This window comes from Macaca nemestrina, chromosome 3 (assembly GCF_043159975.1).
Source record: "Macaca nemestrina isolate mMacNem1 chromosome 3, mMacNem.hap1, whole genome shotgun sequence".
NCBI classification, from domain to species: Eukaryota; Metazoa; Chordata; class Mammalia; order Primates; family Cercopithecidae; genus Macaca; species Macaca nemestrina.
Window position 1 is genome coordinate 134,841,759 of NC_092127.1, and position 7,610 is coordinate 134,849,368.

Below are 7,610 nucleotides of genomic sequence, written 5' to 3' on the forward strand. Positions count from 1 at the left end.
AAATAGATATGAACTGGGATATTTTTAAGACTAAATCCTAGGCCTGACTTCATCTCACCCCTTAAAATATTGGCTAGTACATCAGGTCAGACAATGTCCTCTCCCCATGATCCAAATCGCAAATATTTAAAAGTATTACCACCAACCATACTATTCAAGGAATGAACCTTCCTAGCACCATGGGACCTGTTGCTATTGTTGGCCTGAATGGGCATTCTGTGGAACACTTTTTGCCCAAAACGGGGTACTGAGGACTAACTTCTCGTTTTTTATCTTGCCCAAATTCCTACCTAAGGGGTCTAGGGAGTCATGCACTACTAATCATACATTCTCACCAGATGAGTTTTATTTGACCCTCCATATCCTGACATACTTTTTAATCTGACTCTAGCATAACATTAGGAGGCAAGGAAAAAATATTTAACCCCAAATTATATTTCCTTGCCATACCTTGAAATTGCCCTGAAAAGTCTCTTGTAGGAAAAATCCACATCCTGTAGAGAATCCCCTTTCCTCTTTCTTTCCCTTCCTTTCTTTCCAGATCCAGGAGATAATCAACTAAGAATCAGGCACCCTTTTAGGTCTGATAAGAAATATTTTACACCATGCTTTCTCTCTGAAGTCTGCTATCTGAGAGATTCCTCTGCATAATAAAATGTGATCTCCATAATCAGTCCTTTATCTGAAGTTGAACTTTCCTTTCCATTGATCTCAGGTCTTCAGATAAACTCAACCAATTGTCAACCAGAAAATGTTTAAATGTATCTATAGCCTGGAAGCCCCCTCTGAGTTGTCCCGCCTTTCTGAACCAAACCAATGTATTTCTTTTTTTTTGAGATGGACTTTCACCCTTGTTGCCCAGGCTGGAGTGCAATGGCACCATCTCGGCTCACCACAACCTCCACCTCCTGGGTTCAAGTGATTCTCCTGCCTCAGCCTCCTGAGTAGCTGGAATTACAGGCATGCACAACCATGCCCAGCTAATTTTGTATTTTTAGTAGCGACGAGTTTCTCCTTGTTGGTCAGGCTGGTCTTGGACTCCTGACCTTAGGTGATCCACCCACCTTGGCCTCCCAAACTGCTGGGATTACAGCATAAGCTTCCATGCCCAGCCACCAATGTATTTCTTAAATGTATTTGATAGATGTCTCATGCCTCCCTAAATTATATAAAACCAAGCTGTACCCCGACCACACTGGGCACACATTCTTAGGACATCCTGAGGGCTGTGTCACAGGCCATGGTCATTCATATTTGGCTCAGAATAAATATCTTCAAATATTTCACAGAGTTTGACTCATTGTTGACAATAATAACTGAGCTAGAAAGAGAGAAATTACTAAGAACTAAGACTCTGACTTCAAACACCATGCTCTTGACCATCATAATAATCAGTCACGAATAGATACGTGTATGTAGTAGAGTTCAAGGGATTCTTTTGCCCAGAAGTTGCCTCTTATAGGCACATATGCATTTGGGCATTATTACACACTTCACCCCTTGAACTTTATTTCTTGACTTCTCTGCCTGTGAGTCTATAGTGGGCTGAATGGTGCTCCCCATGCCTCCAAAATAAAGATGTTTATGTCCTAATTCCTGGGAACTGTGAATGTTATTTTATATGACAAAAGAATAACATTACCTTATATGGCAAAACAAGTAATTTAGATAAAGATCTTGAAAGAAGGAACATATCCTAAATTATCTGAGTGGGCTCTAAAGCCATTACAAGTGTCTGTGTGAGAGTTGGATGAAGACCAGACGCACACAGAGGACAGAAACACAGGAGAAAGCAGATAAGACATTTTGAAGATGGAGGCAAAGACTGCAGTAATGCAACTTCAAGCTAAGAAATGCTGCAACCACCTGAAGCTTAAAGAAGCAAGGATCAGAATCTCCCCTGGAGCCTTTGGAAGAGAGGGCGGTTTTTCCAACAAGTTGAACTTCTGGTCTCCATAATTGTGAGAGAATAAATTTGTCATTTTAAGCCACAACGTTTATGGTAATTTGTTATGGAAGCAACAGGAAATTTATACATCCTCCATAACCTTCCCTATATTCAATCTTTATTTGGACATTGAAAAATATCTTACATTGATTTTATGAGTTTATTAAATGTTTGGAGAAGCAAACAGGAAGGTAATCATTAAAACAGCATACATCCCCCATCTATTCTGGTATCTTTCAGCCTCTCACATTTGTAGATGCACCCATTTGCCACTGTTGGTTCAGCATACATGATAAACTATCTTTCCTGTAGAGATGAGGAAGTAAAGTCATTCTCAATTAGGGTTTACCTTCTAGATCATGACTGCCACATTTGCTGCAGCTATTCAAGAGTCCCATCAAAGGTTCCTCTATATTTTCACTTTTACACCCTTAATATATTTGGCTTCTTGCCTCACAATTATAAAATAGCTATCACAAAACAAAACAAAAAAAGAACTGTCAGCCAGGATTGTTTGAGATAGTAATGTTTAGGGTACTTTGTGTTTAACAGGTATTTTCTCATTTAAAAAATTGGTTATAACCAATACAAAATGACCAACTTCAGCATTATTTTCTATAAAATGAGGTAATTTCTCTTGAGAATAATGGATGTAGAATATTTATGACAACGTTCAAATAATATTTGTTTCTATTTGATGTCCTGGATACCATATGCATACATAAAATGGGTTGATTAGTTTATAGCTTAATTTATAATGTGGCTTGCCTTGGATATCTTAAAATGGCTTCTCTGAAAGAAAGACATAAAAATAAACATAATCACTTTCTTCTTTATTGCTTTCTATTATCATATTTCTGGTTACTTTTACTTCCCAAGTAATACTATTTTTCAAATAAATATTTATTTATTTACAAAAGAATTTAGCCTTATTCTTCCACAGGCTTTCCTTGGTAGACATAGATTGCCTGTCAGATTCAATAGCCTTTTGTTCTGAGGAGCTCAAGTTGTTGAACAAGGAGTTCTCAAGTGTTCACATGCAGAAACAGTGGGAAAATAATGAGAGTGATGTCATGGAATGAAAACAAACTGGCAAATGAGCACAATTTCAAAGTGAAAGTGAAGTAAAAATTAGGATAATTTTTAAAGTAATTATACATGAAATGACATTATGTATTTCAGTTGTTTTTATCCTAAAATTCCTAACCTTTCCCCAATTATTCCATGAAGTATTATATTATCAAGAAGAGTCATACTGTGGAGTCATATTTTTTATTAGAATTTAAATTTCTGGATGTACCACATATTAAATGAACCTCCCTTGGAAGGTGACTTAATCTCTGTAAGCCTCATTTGTCTCATGTAAGGATCAATTTTGAGAATGAAATTTGCTTTACAGGTGTTGGAATAAATAAACAAAGCAATGTATGGAAAAGTCTACAGAAACATCTAACACTGCAAAAATATTCACTAATGCCAACTTCCTGTATTCATAATTCAATGAGACTTTAGTTCAAGACCCAAATGTTCTGGGATTAATCAAGAATATCTGTGTTCTATTTTCTGTTAAGTTCCTGTCTAGATGATTATAATCCAGCTATAACTAGGACCATGGAGATGACCCTTGTCTTATGCTAATCTTGGGGAAGATTCTGTACCTTTCTTTCTTATCCCCAAATAAATTTACTCCACAGGTATTAGTGTAAAAGAAAAAAAAAACCTTACATATACTCGGACAGTCAAGAAAGGAAAAAAAAGCATACATCACAGACCATAAAATAAAACAAAACGAAATCAACGTTAGATATTATTGGTATTCTACCATATTGCCTCCAGAGTTTCATCTTTGGCTATATTTTCTGCCCCATGCAGCCTTTCTAGGTAACCTTTCCCTTCTCCCAGAGCACCCTTTTGGTTAATCTCTTTTTTTCTTCTTATAGGCATTTTAGCCCTTAGTCGGAGTATTAGGAGTCTTTGTAAGTGACAGGAATGTGGATGAAATGGTCTTAATCCAAAATAAAAGAGTGGCACACATAACTAAAGTACAAGGATGGATATGATTTCGTGTGTTACATGGTGCTGATGTTCTAATTATGTAAAAGATCTGTCTTTCTCTGTGTCATTACTCTGCATTCTTCTCATTTTGTTTTTTCAGTGAGGCTCTTTATGGTAGTGAGATGGCTACCAAGAGCCCCAAGCTCACATCTTCATGGGTTAAAATGGTAAAAGCCAAACAAGAGTCTTGGAATTGAGTTACATTCCTAATCACTAAACTCACCACTGATGCTAAGGAAATGATCATGTGATCACATATGGGAGAAGTTCTGTCCCACACATACCACAAGAGCTTAGATAAAGAATTCCTCAAAAGAAAACTGAGGCATTCAGATATTTTTATTGAAAGGAGATAAATGGATATTGGGTAGGCAAAATTCAATACATTTTAGTTTATCCATGGCTTTTCAATATTCAAACTTAAGCTTCTTCCCAAACACTTGATTACAAAAATTCCTCCACATAATAAAACAAAATCCTAATACATACAAGTATAGATTATTTTATCTAGGGAGATAAACCCAGACTACAGCTTCATTTTCTCCTTTAGGCAGTGAGACTATTCCCACACAAACCATATAGCCTTAAAATGAAAGCAGGGAGACCCTTTAAGACACATCAGAAAAATAAGGGCATTACTACTAGGAAACTGGAAATTAATGCTTATGCTGAACAGGCACAAGCAATATATGTCCTGAACACATAGCTTCTTCAGTGTGGAACTCCATCTCCATGGTCCTTGGATGGTAGTGAAGATAAGTAACTAATAATTTACCATGCAAAAATGGTACTTTTTGCTCTTATGTGTGCATTTTCCCACATATCATCCAATATTATTCCACCCAGTCACTAAACCAATGAGAATAAACTCAAAAGTTAGATAACTTTTAGTAAAAATATAAAGCCTGGTTTTCACATTTCCAATTATTAGTGATGGTTTTGCTGCATCTGCTCACCTTCTGTAACACCAGCAGATCAGTTTACATAGTCCTACCTTTCTCTTTCCAGAAGATACATATTTTGAGGAAACAAATATTAGAGATTTTGGAAGAATGCTGACAATAATAAAAGTGACAAAAACCAAAATGATAGGCAAGGTTGCTGTGATGTGCAAAGCAGCCCAGAGATGCTTTTGACTTCCAGGAGGAAACAAAATCTTAAAACAAAACAAAACAAAACAACAAAACAAAACAAAACAAAACATGCAGGATCCTAATGTCATTTCAAAGATTCTCATTGAAACCATTTAGACAGTCTGAATCCCTATAGGCAGTATATTCTAAGCAATTAATAAAGTATATTATTTTGGTTGAATTTTAGTCTAGAATGGTGCTAAAGAAATTTCTATTCATTGAAGGTTATTAATTTTGAAAGAGTATATTTGAAAACAATCAATAAAATGTAATAGAAGAAGTTCCAAAAGTATGCCATGTTGTCAACAGAAGATTTGAAAGGCTAGCCTGAGACAATAATAATTATCTTAGGATTTTACTATGTGCCCAATAATGTGATGCTTTACATGCATTGGTGCATTTAATCCCCACAATACCTGCAAAGTCTGTATTTATTACCAACATTTCAGATATGAGAAAAATAAAGTCCACAGAGGACAAATAAGGTCATCCAAAACGTAAGTTTTCAATCAGTATTGAAATTCAGGTGTGTCTAATGCAGAAACCCATGGAAATAATTTATTTAAAAGTCCTTTTAAAAACTGTTATTTGGAGGTCAACAAATCTTCTAAAGTAAAAATAACATTATTACTCATCCAAGGCAGCTCGATGTAGATAAAGAGCACAAACTGAGGTTTGAAGCATGGAAATTTTAACTGCAACTGGCTAGCTGTACAACTACAGGATATTTACTTAGCAATTCTATGGCACGTTTTTCTTCATGAAAGATGAATAATACATACATCACATTCTTTAGAGAGTATCTGACTAACGCAGTATCTAGTGTTAGAGTAACTAACACAGTGTCTGATACATGTAGAAAATTATGACTGTTGATAAGTATTAAACAATTTCAAAATATTTGAGTTGATATGTGCATAAGCCTGTAACAATTTTCTATTTAAGCCCAAAAATAAGAGGAATTAGTGTAAAGATAGTCCAAGTTCACCAATATTTAAAATAGGCTCACTGAAACATAAGTAAATGTTTTTTAGTCATGCACTTAAAATCAATTATGGTTTTCTTTGGGTACATTTGTAATTATTCAGAGAAAGTTTAATCTTTCTATTTATGAAATTTCAGTTCTTTAAAGGAAATGGTGCTTTACATGTTCAGATAATTTTTTTCTTTTTTTAAACTAAGTATATTGCATTTCACTATAATTATGTGATTCACATTCACAATAAAATGTATATTTCATTAGACAAATATTTTAAAACACTCTTTATGAAGACAATTTTGAGGAAGGCTGGACAATTACAAGTACATTAAGTATTATAACTCTACCAAACACTATTGTGGATAGCAGTTTGATATCAATTTTAAGTTATTAAAGTAAAATTAACTGAAATTATCAGAAATAAAACTATACATAAGTTATTCTAATCTTGAGATCTAAAATACTAAAATAAATACCTAGTCTCTTCAAGGAAAAAATATCATGCCTTTAGAATTAGAAAATATGAAATCATTCAGTACTAAGTAAAACAAGGTAAAATCAACTTTAGAAAATGGATCTTGAACTCAAAGATTGAACATGTCATCATATGATTAGTAGTAATTAAATTTGTTAATATTCATTATCTATAACTTTGATCAAGTATTACATTATTTCAAATAAATGCAATTGATTTGGGCATAAAATATGGTTTTAAATGTGAGATTCATATATGTAAATACTGACTTCAATGTAAAAAAGAATTGTGTCATTGTTCACCATGGTCCAGAGCAAATAGAAAAAAGAAAAAAGGGTAAAATGGTTCAAATAACAGAAATTTGAATGAAAATATCTCAGTGTTATGAGGTCAAGGGTAGAGCAAAATATATTACAGTGAAACTATTATTTCACTTTGTCGCTGAGGCTTTGTCACTGCTAAATTATGTGACTTTGGACGAATTATTCAGTCTCAGATGTTTACCAGTGTTGTGCATAATCAGTGTCACTTTTTGTTGAAATGTAGTAACAGTGTCATAGAATATTAAAATGTAAAGGAAGTTTAAAGAGCACCAAGTATAGACTTTCTGTTCTGTTTTAGGAAAATAACTGATTTCAATTAGTTCAGTAAGATGATGTTACTAAGCATAATTTACTTTCCTACAGCATTTTCTTGTATTAAGAGTGTATTTACATACATTATTTGCAAAAGATCATGAAGAAGGCAGACTTTTAGTTTATAAATCAAGGCTTAGAGACATTGGAATAGTTGGTTGTGACCCACTGATAGGGTTAATAATCTGTCTATACTTTAAACTCTATGTAGACTTTGAGGATAGAAAAAGAAAAAATAGTACATTAAAATTGTAACATAAATAATTTAAATTAAACAAAATTCTCCAAATACTGAGGTTTGTTCAATTAGAATAGAAAACAAGATGTTTTCATCAACAGAATAATTTTCACTGGTCTAGGATTATATTGATCTCTTTCCAAATTA